Source organism: Nothoprocta perdicaria, unplaced genomic scaffold (assembly GCF_003342845.1).
Source record: "Nothoprocta perdicaria isolate Ctin4 unplaced genomic scaffold, notPer1 scaffold_2, whole genome shotgun sequence".
In the NCBI taxonomy this organism is placed as follows: Eukaryota; Metazoa; Chordata; class Aves; order Tinamiformes; family Tinamidae; genus Nothoprocta; species Nothoprocta perdicaria.
The window spans coordinates 9,091,870-9,106,335 of NW_020455204.1; positions in this window are offsets into that span (position 1 = coordinate 9,091,870).

A 14,466-nucleotide genomic window follows, 5' to 3' on the forward strand; every position below is an offset into this window, starting at 1 on the left:
GGCCGGGGGAGGCTCCGCGGGGCAGGCTGTCGGCGGGAAGAGGTCTGCTTGCGCAAGGAGCGCCTGACGGAGATGGACGGCGGTGAGGGGAGAAAGACGGGCTCCTGACGGGCTGAGGTGGCGATAAACAGCGCGATAAAAGAGGCTCGAGCAAACGGCAAGGGCTGCGAAAGGGCTGAGCACCCGCGAGCAAGAGTTGGGGATCCATCAGCACCAGAATGGGGCCAAATCCCTACAAATGGAAATCAGAACTATGGACTCGTGAGGCAAACACGAGTGTTTATATAAATATAAATCTCCCGGTATTCTGAATTTGGGGGTGGAGGAAGGAGGGGGTGGAAAACCTCGGAGCTCTAATGCCCCTACAGTGGGGGACTGGCCTGAAAGCTCAGGCTCTATAGGGAAATCCCTATGTTTGGATATAAATCCCCTGCTCTAAGAGGTATAACCAAGACACTTTTCTTTATGTCTGTGTGTAATGTGCTTGTGCATATATATATATATGCCTTTTTTTTTTTTTTTTTAATGAAATCCTGATCCAAGTTTATCCATGCCTGGTTTCCAAGACGTGCACTTAACCATAACCATAGGCTTCCTATGGTTAACATAACCATGGTTCCTATGGTTAACATAACCATGGTTCCTATGGTTAACATAACGATAGGCTCCCTTGTAAGCGCTGTCCCATGGCCGGTGCCGGCGAGACAGCGAGGACAGGGGTCCCGCTCCTCATCCCACCGCTTCCCTCGGCCGCGCGCTCGGCAGAGGCCTGCCCGCCATCTTCACCCCCCATCTGCGGTGCCGGGAGCGTTTCTGCCCCAAAGGGAGCCCCGTTATCTCCCAGCGCCATCCCCGCTCGCATTGTGATTCATCCAGCTCGGAGAACAAGACGAAATCCACCCCCCTGGTCTAATTTCTCTTTCGTTTCCCTTCAAAGGGGGAAGCAAGACGCGGCCTTTCACAGGCGACTTAGGCTGAAGCACTGCTAATTTAGCACCTCATCATACCGCCTTCTCCACGAGAAACATGAAGAAAAGTCGCAGCCAGTCGCAGTCCCGCAGTTAATTCCTTTTGCAACCTAGCCCGTGGTTTCCCTCCTCCATCGGGGCTGACCTGTATGCGACAATTTTCATGCAAATAAAGAATAAGAACAAAAATAACCCCTTGTTTTCAGATGAGCTAGTTATGGGGTCGCTCCCTGTAGCTGTCTTGGGGAGCTGCAGAAAGGCCTGGAGTTCCTGGGTCCAGGTCCACAGTCCCCAAGTGCCCTCTCTCTGAGAGCACACCCAGTGAAAAGCTAGTGGTTTTTTACGTGTATGTGTAGGATCGAGTGTATTTTTTTTTCTTTTTGCAATGCAAATAATGTTAAAACGCTGAAAATGGTATTAAAAGCATTTAATGTGTTTGGGGAACGAAATTGATTTAGCCCTTGTTAATTTGCCTGTCGCTTTGGTATTTCAGTGCTTATCTTGCAGCTATATGGTATGCAATATTTAAATAAATAAGGCCAAATATTTACATTTCTAATACAATAAAGCATTCAGTCCACAAAATGTTCTGGTAGGGTTTTTTTTTTTTTTTTTTTTTTTTTAAGACTGCTATGACTCACTGAAGAAAAATAAGAAAATCTGCAAAATACTTACATTGCAAATTTCCTAAGATATAGAGGAAAAAAATCATCTGTGTGTGTGATGCCAAGTACTTGTTTTATGCACGTACAAGGAACTATTATTTTTTTCAGTGTCTGGACAAGTATCAGAAATAAAACCTTTTCTCTTTAAGGGTGTGATGCTGGTAATGTGGGAATCATACGTTTGGAAAAATAGGTCATGTAAATTCCAGTCTAATGACTGTGTCTTTATATTTTTACCGTTGCCAAAAAAAGAGGAAGAGAAGGGTTTTCAGCATGCTTGAATCTGATAGCCTCCATTAAACTGCATTGCTAGTGGGGTGTTGCAACTGGCACTTTGCGCAGGAAACTATGTTGTTCTTTGCCAGTTGTACACATTACAGTATTTGACACCAAGAAAATGCCAGACTAATTAGGGTACTGGCAGATTTCTCATTACTACAGTTAACACTTTAAATAGGAGGGATATTGCCATCTAGATAGCTGAAAGAACCTCTAGTACAGTGATTATAATAATAATCTGTGGGTTTTTTTTTTTTTTGAATTTTCACACAACTGCATTTCAAATAAAGCAATACTCACCTGTTATCTTTTTTTTTTTTCTTTCCTTTGTGTCTCCTGATGTCTACAGTTGGCTTGTTTTTACTTGGAGTGGCTTGACCATACTGCATGTAATCTGGGCTGCTTGGCACCAGTGTTTAGTCTGGCCTTCAGCGAGTGCTTCGTGACAGATTTTCCATTTCACTTTCTGCAATGCTGCCTCTGCAAAGTAAAAAACACTGCACTATGTTCTTGCTTATGTTGTAATTCACATTAAAATATTATTACCAAAGATGGGCCATAAAAAACAAGAGAATGACAATCACATTTTTTTTTGTTTCTGGTTATACCCAGCCTACTATGTCTACTCAGCAAATTTGTGCCTGCTTTCTTTCTATGCAAAAACAATTTGCAGCTTTAAGTTACGGTAATAAGATAGACATATTTAACTTTGTCAGGTTTAAAGACAATTTTATTTCTACTTGCAGTAACATTGAATATGCAAGCATATAAAGCACAGGAAAATATCTGAGAAATTAGGGTGCATTAAAATATTAATGCTACCAGACAAATTTGTCGCTCCTCCAAAAATTCATACCTGCTTTCAGTAAATCTAAAATTATTTTTCAGTGAAATTGATGCATAATCTTCACCATTATTGAGAACTGGACTTTAGACAACTAATCAGAGCTCCAAATTACAGTGATATTTTCCAGCCCTTTAGATGAGAGGTGAAAAGTGCTCACATCCAGTTCCCACAATAAACGTGGCAATACAACGTTGATTCAGTCTCTCCATGCCATAACCCTTCCTCTTCCTATGGAGCCTTTAGCTGTCCTCAGCTTTAGCTTTTATATATCTTTCATGGAAAACAAATGTTTGTTAACTGATCCAATTAAGAGAAAAAAAAAAGCAAAAAAAAAGCTCTAATTCTATTTTAAGATATTTTACTTGGCTTATCAAAATCTCTATATCTCCAGTTATCATTATTTTGACCAGGATATTGTACTTTGCGTTCCTACAAAAATAACTCTCCCCTCAGCCTGGATTTGCTTTCTGAAGTGGAAATTCTTTAATTATTTAGGGGAAAAAAAAGTGAAAAGCGGATTCAAAGAAGAAAGGACAGAAGGGAGGATATTTACATATATATATGTATATATATATGCACACACATACACACACACATATATATAGTGATATATCTCCCATATATATATATATTTTTTTGGAAAGGGGTTGAGGAGAGAGGAGAGATGAGAGAGATGATGACAACAAAAGATGTAATCCATGTGGTAAAGAATTATACTTAATGGTGTCTTCTCTGCAGGCAGGTAATGAGATCATGCATATCTTCCATAAGAGAAGCCCTCCTGCCACAAGCACTGAATTTGAATTTGAAGCACTGGATCTCATTTATGTTTTGGATGTTCTCTGCTATGCTGTTTTTATCAATCTGATATGTCAAATTTCATAGGTATCAAAAATCCATTTTGCTCTGTTGAGTCTGAAAAAGGGAAAAAACAAAATATGCACAATATTTCTGCCTTGCACATGACAAAGAGTAATAAGCTGACTTACATTGTAACTGCCATATGTTTTTATCGGTTGATTATCACTCTATTTAAAAAAAAAGCTTTTGACCTATCCTGTAGAAAAACTGATATTAAGGATCTTAGAAAGGTATTTAAGGACTGCTATCTAAAAATTAAATCTAGGAGTAAAATAGTATATTTTCATATTAAAAAAATTAATTTATATTACTGCAATAATTAGACAAAAGTTAGTTAGTTTGTTTGTTTTTAAAAAAAAGTAATGTTTGGCGTTTCTATAACTTGTACCATCTCAGAAGCGACTGAATATACCCAGGGGATCCATTTCATGCCTCAATCATGGGGGGCCACCTCTTAAAGTATGATAGCTGTTTAACTGCACTGTACAGGACCACAGGGTAGGTTAAGGTGAATAAATGCCCAGCTGAACACACAGCCACTCGGTAGGCAGCCTGCTGTTATCTGACTGGAATTTGACCAGGATATGACAGTTTGCTCAGTGTTTTTACAAAACAATTTTGTCTTACGCTGAGCAAGTAAGAGGCGGGTTTGCAACCACACAGCATTAATGGCCTCCGTGCAGGGGCAAAGTCAGAGCCAGGGACTTGCCTTGCAAAGCCTGCTTTGCAAAACTGCCTCGGAAGGGAAAATCTTCAGGGCTGCAGCGCAAGGACGAGCCCTTGGGCAGCTGTGGCCCCAGGACGGTGCTCACTGCAGACACCCCTCTGAACTGGAGCTGCGCTCAACTGCTCTAGGTTAAGACAAGACTAACAGGATTCAAGAAGCTGCAATGTACAAATGAAGAATTTGTGTTCATTTGTGTTCATTTTCTTGGGCAGCTGAGTGTCTGGGATATGTTTTTCACGACCAGCCCCCTAATGAGAGTGATGCTAACTGTCCTGGCTTGAACCTTGTCTTCTTTGGGGAGAAAATGGGGTGGAGGCAGAAAGGGAAAGACTCTTGCTGCTTTTAGTGGGAACAATGCAATATGATACATATTAGAGACTTAAAATAACCTTATGTACCTACCTGTTTACTTTTGCCCTGATAGCATGTTAAAAATTAAAGACGGTTGTGCCAGCATTAGGATAATATGGCATTTAAGTATTACACTGGACCCAAAATAACTGTTTTCCTTAGAGCAAAACAGATTAATTTCCTCAAAAGTATTAACTCCCAAGTTCACTTGATTAAGACCAGTCATGCTCAGATGCAGAACTAAGCACCTGAAAACCAACAGCTTCAAAGTTCCACACTATATAAGCATAGCTACCCTATAGAAACTCTGGGTACTGACAGTTCTTCTCAAACCATGCTTGTTACGTGAAAACTGACCGTCTATAGCAAAGCTTAACCTGTATCACAAACATCTACGAAGTGGTCCAACTCCTCATAAAAATAAATTAAGAAACTTGTTATGGTCTAAAACCACAAGCACTCCATTTATACCTTCAATTTTCCTAACTAGTTTCTAAACTTGAATAACTTGTACACTGTATTTCTTGCACTGAAACAAGAAGCCAAGCAGAAGGGGATGGGGGGGAAGGGAGCAGGGAGTGCTGTGCATTTAATAAAACAGCTGCACAGACTACATGTTTTCTTTTTTTAAAGAAATCATGTTCAGCATGTGATTTTTTGCAACTGTCGCGTGATGGAACCTTACTTGAATAGGATTATTTAAATATGAAACTGCCTCTATAGTTATATGGACACTGCTGAACAGGCATCTGGGCTGTCTTTGCTTCTGCTGACCTTGTCTTCTTGTTTGTTTGTTTGTTTTCTTAAATCCACCCATCACTTCTACTTTTTAACAGTCTGCACCTGGCATTGGAAATGGGGCCATGTTTTTCCCCGATGAATAACGAGTGATAAAAGAAATGCATATTTAGACCCCTGCAGGCTGCTAAAGACCACCTCACAGTTGCAGAAATAATACGGATATTTACTCATAGTAATAAGAAAATCTAGAGATTTCAATTTATTTGAGGTCTATGTAAAAATTAGTTGGCTTGGACATGCCAAATTCAGACCTGAATCCAAGTCAGGAGGACAGCGGGAGCCAGATCCTCGGATAAGCTCTGCTCCACCCTGCCCTAGCTCCTCACATTCAGATTTATATCTGTAACCAGATTTAGCTCTCACACACGGCTCAGGACAGAGGAGAGGTGCTGTAATTTGGATCTGAGCCCATCTTTAATAGACATCTTGCATAAAAAGTAGTTTACACAACTGTCACGAAAACAAGTTTGAGCTTTCTTCAAGTAGGCGATCAAACACAGAACTCTAATTGCTTTATTCCCCTGTTTAAAATCCCCAAAACCTGGAAGAACATGCTAATTTAAAATAAAAGGATGGTAAAAATAGAAGTCGTTCAAATATAATATGCAGTTTTTCAGTTTCTCAGGTATGATTTCTTCTATGCAGCAGTGCTGGCTCAAAGTGAATCTCCATACATTGAAGCATCCCTTGGTGCATTAAAACCAAACAGGATTTTAACAATATATATTGTCAGCTTTTGTTTAAAACTTGACTGATTTTTGCATGTAGAAGATATGTATAGATTTTAATAATATACGCACTACATAGTGCTGATGAGTAAAAGTGGGGAAAGGTTAATTATGCAGCAGAAAAAATAGCTGCAATTTTTCCTTCACCCAGACTCACACTGATAGCTATTTCCCTGAATAACATCAAGCCTTTGGTGCCTCTGATGGCTCTTACAGGTGAGTGGTTTGGGACTCTCGTAACTGCAGCGGTTGGACTTCTGCTTCCTAAAGTCAGAAGTGATCAAAGGCACATGCAAGTAAATCCCTATCTGGATTATGATTAAACCTATTATTAGAACTGGAATATGTGAGAAACCACATATACTTAAGTATACTTCCATATACTTAAGCTTCTTTAATGTATCTGTCGCCACTCCAAACAGATTCACGCTCTTGTGGATGGCAGATTGCATCACTCCTGGATATGACTGTAGCTACTGTCCCGTATAGGTTGTTCCCCAGGCTCAGCCAGACCTTTGCTAACCATGGCAGCAATAAAACAGCAAACAGACCTCACAAAATTTCTCAATATATTTCTAAGCTCCCCTTTATATGTCAACAGGGGGTAGACTCCACAATAGCTACCTAATTTCAGTTTTTGACAGTATGTTCTGATACTTTTAAACCTTCTTGGAAGTTCTTTCAGTTAGTTTCCAAAAAGTTTTGGTTTTTTTCTTTTTTTTTTGGTCGCTTTTCATGCAAATCTTTACCTATGTGCCCACTTCCCAGTTCTGGCAACAGGCCAAGGGGTAAAAAAAAAACCCTGCTTTTAGAAAGGACTACAGAGACAAACCCCAAAGTCAGGATGGAAATAACAACATTGTTCTGTTCTGTTCTATCATATGCAGAATCTAACAGGATTCTTAACTTTTTTTTATTCTTTTTTTTTTTTTTTTGATATTTTACTATCAGGCGAGGTGAGAGAATGTATAGCTGTAGTGATTGATGTAAATCCTTAGTCCAAGTGCCTCAGACAATGTGAGAGCTGAATCATAGAATCATACTAAAAATGAGTGAAGAAACTGATTCACTCAAGTTTCCTTCTCCATGTGCTGCCTACAAATGGCTGCTGAGCAGTTTTTGAAGGAAGTTTTAAGAAGACACGTTTCTGATATATATTAACAGCATTTCATAAGCAAAACTGAATAAAGTGGTGACTTAAATGTTCTCACCTTGGATACAGGACTTTTCTCTGCTTTTCCAACGGTCTGAGAGACAGACAAAAGAAGTATGTAATTATTTTATAATGTTCTTAACTGAAAATATGAGCCATTAGTTATGAACATGCATTGTCTTGAAGACAAACAGGACAGTACAGAGATATATTTAAGAAAGCGAGAGATTATGTGCCTGATACAGTGTAGTTATAGTGTATTACACAGAGTACACATGAGCTGCCTTGCCAAATTCAGACAGGATATAAATAGTAGTCTTAGATGTTAGTAAATTTGTAAGTGGATACATATCAGACTGCTTTACAAACAGTAATCCTTCTGCTGGCATTTAACATCATCACCTTCAGTGAGCACTGCCACCACGGGCTCTTTTTTTTTTCTAATTCCGTCATGAAGAGTTCATGGCTACAAATCTTGACTAGCATGAACAGAGTTTCCGTATTGCTAAGCATTCCTATTTCTTGAGTCTATGCCTTTTCTATTTCTGTATTTGTTCTTCCCTTGTCTGGTCTACCCCTGGATTTGTCTGTTCAATACCTGACACTCAGTGTTCTCTTTAGATTCCAAACCATCCATTGTCCACCCACTTTGTTAAATCCTGGCTCAAATACCCTCTGTCACTCTCTATGTTGACCAATGTCACTGTTAGCAAACACTGTGCGCTGCCAACTTCAAACCTGAAAGCTTCCTTTTTATTCCAAATACTACTCCTCTCCTCTCCTCTCCTCTCCTCTCCTCTCCTCTCCTCTCCTCTCCTCTCCTCTCCTCTCCTAATTTTTTCTCTCTTCTCTTCTCTTCTCTTCTCTTCTCTTCTCTTCTCTTCTCTTCTCTTCTCTTCTCTTCTCTTCTCTTCTTTCACCTGTGACAATTCCATTCTGAAGTCATAGGATTTGTATCGACTCTAGGCTAGGCACCAGAGGGAACAGACATACAGAACAGCACCTGAAGTTTTGAGGCTAAATGCATATGCTAGTGGTTTGCCACACACTCTGAGACTTGGAAAATCTTCTTCCTCTAACATTCAATTCAGTTCCAAGCTGCTCTATCATTATACTGTCAATGTGCTCCTTTGTAATGCAGCCTGACAACCTGCATGTATGCAAACATCTAATACATTTACTGAAGTAGAATCATAAGGAGGAAGTGACAGGAGCTGCAGACTCTGAGTTACTTTATTTTATAAATTCAAATTGTTCTTTAAAAGGGCTTGAACTTGCAGCTTTCACATTAAAGTTCCCCACATACTTATGTGGCGTAGTGTTTTAACGAATGGTCCCTCAAGCAGTTCACAGAACTCATTGATTGAATCATCATTAGGTGCCGCCCTAGCAGCATAAACCTGTGTGATCAATATATTTCCTGACTTCGTTCAAAGGCAAATTGTAATGAATCTATTGCTCACAGAGTCATACCCAAACACTTTGAAGCCTATTTGAGTATGATAAATGCAATCCTTTTTTAAGATTCTGAATAGTACACCACACATTTATCCATCATCATGAAATGACCCCATCATTTCATTACAGCTCTGAGATTTCGCACACATTCATCAAACATCTTTCTTTGACTATAATGCTAAATTCTCTCTCCTCACATTTCAAGATCATATTCATTTATATAGCTGCTTATCATGCTTTTCTTTACTGCAGGCAGCAGGCATTATATCAGTGGAAAGATTAGGAGCAGCACTGCAAATACAATCAATATATTTCATGTCAGAAGCCCCTTAGTTGCAATTGGTTAGTGCCACGGATTAACACGTTCTTATTTTTGAATAGATCACAGGCCAGTTCTCATCTCATTGAGAAAATAGGAAGGGAAAGACTGAGCCCAAATCATCTTCCCTCCAGTAGGCAGCTGCCATTGGTTAAATATACGGCCAAACTTCCCAGTTTCCTCAGTGGCGTTTTGTCTACTAGTAGTCCCATCCACTCCTAAGTTCCCCAACTCCACCTTGTTTATGATTGCCTGGTATTAATCAAACAAGTGCCTCATACTGCTTTTATAATGGCAGATTTCTATGCGGCCTGATTTGACTATACAATAAATAAATAAATAAATAAATAAATGGGAGAAAAAAGAGGATTTTACAAATTTGAAACCTTGAATTTGAAATAGACTTCTTTTAAGTTATCTTAGGCTGGGGACATAATGCTCTTTGTCATAACTGCTTATGCTGCGCAACAAATATTAGAGAGCTAATAAAAAGATAGTGGAAAAATACTGTCTATCCTTGATGTTCTATAAACAAAATAACCTAATTAACAAAAGCATAAGCTAACATCACACTTCACGGTCTAACTACAGAGTCTAGTTGTGAATTCATTTACCAGGGATGAAATGTATCTAATCATAATGTGCCAAAAGAAATAGGAAGAATTTGAAGAGTAGTTGATTCAGCCCTGGTTTCCCCTACAGAAGCCTGGAAAAAAAAAATCACCTCAAAAAGTAGAAAGAGTTGACTGGCAAAAGGCTTAATTTTTGCTGTACTGACTTCTGAATGTGAATCCTGAGAAATTATTGATAGCGACAGGAAGAAAATTGAAGCTTTTGAGATGTGTGCAAGCAAAGATGCCTGCATATCTCCTGGACAGAAAAAGAAAGATAAATGGCCATATTAAAGAGGACCGTTATTGGAGAAAAGTAGACTTGGTTGTCAGAAATGAATAGGTGTAAGTGTATGTGCTGCAGACACATCAGGAGTAAAGGGGGAAATAAGCTTAAAAAAGTAATTACAACATGAATGGTGACAGGTCAGCATAATAGAGAATAGCTCTGCAAAGCAGGTGGATGGATGATATGCAGTAGATTGCTCAGACTGCAGTTACTGAATGCTCTAAAGTTGCAACGGATCAAGGCTTCTGAAAATTTGTCTGTGTGACCAATACAAACAGTGCTAATAACTTCTTTTATTTAACTTGCAAAAGGAAAGAAAAAAAGAAAGGGAAATATAACTGCAATTGTTCTGCCAATGCAGTATTTTGTGAACTCCAATTGTGTGCTGTTTCCTTTCTTCCACTACTTAATACTACTCATTTTGAAATGCGACTTGGTACCACACAAGCTGGTGGCAAGTATCACTGCACTGTTTCCAAGAGTGGCTGAAAATAAGGACATTTTCAGACGGCCCTCGAGAAAATATCTCCTTAGATTAGGCTATAATATTAACTGGAGCAGCTGCATGCAACTACATATGTGAGAAAATCATCGGGCAGATACAGATATGGAGTAAAGAAGACCAGAAACAGAGACTAATACCGAACTTAAGAAGAACAATGGAAAAGCTTCTGTGCAAAACTGAGGACAAAAACATACGAATTTCATTTATACTGAGTTCAAAGGAACTTGTGTAACTGCAAAAAAAAAAAAAAATTATTGAAATAAGATTTCAGGAGAAAAAACTCTATTCATCATCAATTTCTTCTCATGCCAAAAAGCAACCTACTCGATATTGAAAACTGGCCAAAAGCTAGAGCTGAAAACAAGTAAATAATGTTTTTTTCCTCTTGGCCTTCTTGACTGTTCCTTAAAACGAATGCAATGCTGAAGGACCGCGCTCCACTACCTTGTTCTACAAAGCAGGGCCTTCCAAGAGCAGAGTTATTGATAGGAAGGGCTTTCCTAACCCACCACATAGAATTTCTTCCTTGTTCCCCCTCAGTTTCTTCCTTGTTTCACCCATGTTCACCTATGGCAATAAAACTTATTCTGCAGTTCTGGACACACTGTGGTGTGTTCATATGACTAGTTAGTTCTTGATCATTATTGGTGTTTGTGCTGGACTAACAGCTGTCTGAGCACAGCAATTAAGCTGTTCTGGAAAGCTGCGTACAGCTCACCTTAATCAACATGAATTAAGGGATTCTCTATGCTGCAAGGAAACACTCAATACTGTCTTCTACCTGAAAGCTGTTTTGTTCTGAAAACCTTGTGCTGTGTTATTTTCCCTACCAGTTATAGTGCCACAATCTTCGTTTCCCGTTAGGAAAGGAAAACGCAAGCGGAACATGCTTCCTCCAGAAAACTGTTCAGCAGCCTTTGCTTTAATCTCTTTATAAATCACACTTGCAATAGTCGTCTCAAGTATAGGAATACATTAAAAGTTCGGAGAATTAAACAAAATCCACGGATTTCAATGGATATTTGTCCAGATAGAGAGTCAGTAAAATCTGGGTAAGGATGAAAGGATTGGGTCTTATTATTAGACAGAGTCATCCATTAAAACTCAAGGCATCATGTGACTCTGGCTACAGCCGTAAAAAAAGCAGAGTCCAAGTCACAGCTCAGCTGCCTGCCGAATTTAGAAGGGTGAAGGTCAAATAAGCAAAGGCAACAAATCAGGCAGGAGCGGCTGCAAACATATCCACAAGCAGCTTTCTGGACTAGTGAGATGAAGGGTACCGCAAGGCAGATTATCCGAAGCTTTTATGTTTGCACATTCTGGAAATGCCATGCATATATCCAGGCTAATTGGCAGTTAAGTGGTCACTCATACGTCCCTTAATTGGGCCTGATATCAGAACCACATGCTTTGTTTTAGCCGTTCAGCATTTCCAATGGTGCACAAGCGTGTATCCTGCTGCTCCTCCCCTGGGCAGCGATGGAGCGCTGCCTAATCATCCCATCATTACAGCATTTGCACCTTCTCCTTCCCTAACAACTTGGCCTGATCATAATTTATCTGAGGTTTATTCAGAACATCATGTATATCTGACAGACAGCACCTGAGTTAATGGCTGTGCCAAGGGACCCGGGCCCATTTTCAGCCAGTGTACTGGCAAAGAGCCCGCTGCGCAGCTCCGCACGCCAGCCAGCGTGGGATCCGCGGCAATCACGGAATCACAGAACGGTTGAGGTGGGAAGGGACCTCCAGAGATCATCTAGTCCAACCCCCTGCTCCAGCAGGGACACCCAGAGCACGGGGTGGCATCCAGGCAGGTTTGGAAGATCTCCAGAGAAGGAGACTCCACAACCTCCCTGGGCAGCCTGTGCCAGGGCTCTGTCACCCTCACAGTGAATAAGTTCTTCCTCACATGTGGATGGAGATACCACAGACTGCTCAATGGAGCAGCCTGCCTGTGCAACTGCACCTCCATTTCATGGCCAAGGCCTCTATCCACACTGACACCGAACAGCAGTCAAATCTCCAACACTGCTGACTGATGCCATCTGCATGGGCAGAAACCCAGTGCAAACCCAGCCTAGAGGACTCGGCCTTCTGCTGAGGTGTTTCATGACTCTCCGCACGGTCTACTCCAGCTGTGAAATCCCCAGAGTGAGGAATCTTCAATGACTACTCCGTAGTAACTGCTAACTCCACTATCCAAAGTTTGCAGGAAGAGACAGAGATCTTGCTTCACAACCAGGGCTATTTTCCATGTAGGGCTTCGTGAACAGCTTGCCAAATATAAAATGAGGTTTGGGTTAAATGAGCAGACTTCAGCTGGCACTTTTGCCTTGAATGAAATCCTTAATTGCAACTTCTAACTGCATGCTCGTTCCACAGTACTTATTTCTTAGAAAGCAAGAGTTCATTACACTTGTCCGCAGAAAACAGAGGCCTCTAGACCCACACGAGGGCTGTGCACTTTGTTCAGCCTTAAATTAGACTGTAACGACGTTGCAGGAGCCTGGCCCCGTCAGCCGTTCATTCCTTTCCCCTTCTTTATGACCTTTACTATCCAGGTAAAAAGGGAGTCAGTTTCTAGGGAAAACATGTAACTATGAGGTAACAACATTATGACGTTGTAGATCATATTAATGATATACACAAAAATACCACTTTCTAAAGAATACACTTTTGCTTAAAAATAAACACTAGAAATGAGAAAGTTCAGATTCCAGGCTAAATTTCTGTAACTCGACACCCAAGCTATTTCAGTTCTGCCCAAACTAGACATCTGCCTAACTAATCCTTGCTTTATATTTGGGTCATAAAAACATTCAGTCAAGGTCACTGCAACTCTTATTTCTTGTATCATTTTTGCTGACTTATATGCTCTCTTCGTTTTAATCACAGATAATTCATACTTTCTTATTTTTTAAGCAACAAAATCTACTTCTAGGGTTTGTTTCTGATTTATTATGCTAATAAAAGTGCATTAAAAATAACTAATCTACATCTAGTGAATTCCTTGCGTTAGCAATCTGATTTGGGAAGCATACCTAATGTCAGAAGATAAAACCCCCAAATTCAATTTAAAAAAGTATTTTTTTACAGTATATATTTTTGATTTTTACTAACAAGTAGGAGTTGGTAACTGTAGTTCTGCATACACTGCTACCCCACTGTGCCATGTCTAGCAACATCAGCTTCAAGGCAAATCTAGTCTAAATAGCTATTGTTTTCAAAGGAAGACATATTAAATACTTGGTGTTGATTTTTTTTTTCATTAAATCAGCTCCCATATTCCATTCTGCTGGTCACCCACGTGCTGCGAGCACATCCCTCCAGCAAGGCCCTGTATTTCCAAGTCCCTTCAGCCCGGTGCCTTCTCTAGCTCTGGCCCCACAACCAGACTCAGAGACCCCTCTAGATTTCCAAGCCACCGTTCGAGACCTGCCCCGTATCTCTCGCAGCCCCCAGGCGGATTTTTCCAGATTTCCGGATTTTCATCCTCGCAGGTGGCTCCGCACGGGCCACGGCGGATCCTCCATCTCCCACTTCTCCGTCTCCCGGCTGCACCGAGGAGGCAGCTGGTGCTCCGGGCACCCACAGCAGCTCCTGGCGCGCACGGAGAGGCCCGGCCTTGGTGCCAACACATCCCGGCCGCCCAGGAGCGCCGTCCCTCGCCCCAACGCGCCCGCTCCACATCCTCGACCGCGACGCTCAGGAACGGGCGACGCCGGCGCTGTCAGCGGGTGCCAGGAAAGGGAAACGCGGCCAGCTGGCGGCCCGAGACCAGTCGGGATGGGTGTAAGGGATCGCTCCGTGGCCGCGCGCGGCCACCCGCCCGTGGGCAGCGGGCAGGTGCCTCCCGCTGGGCCGCGGCCTCGCAGCGCCGCTCTGCCCGGGCGGGAAGGCG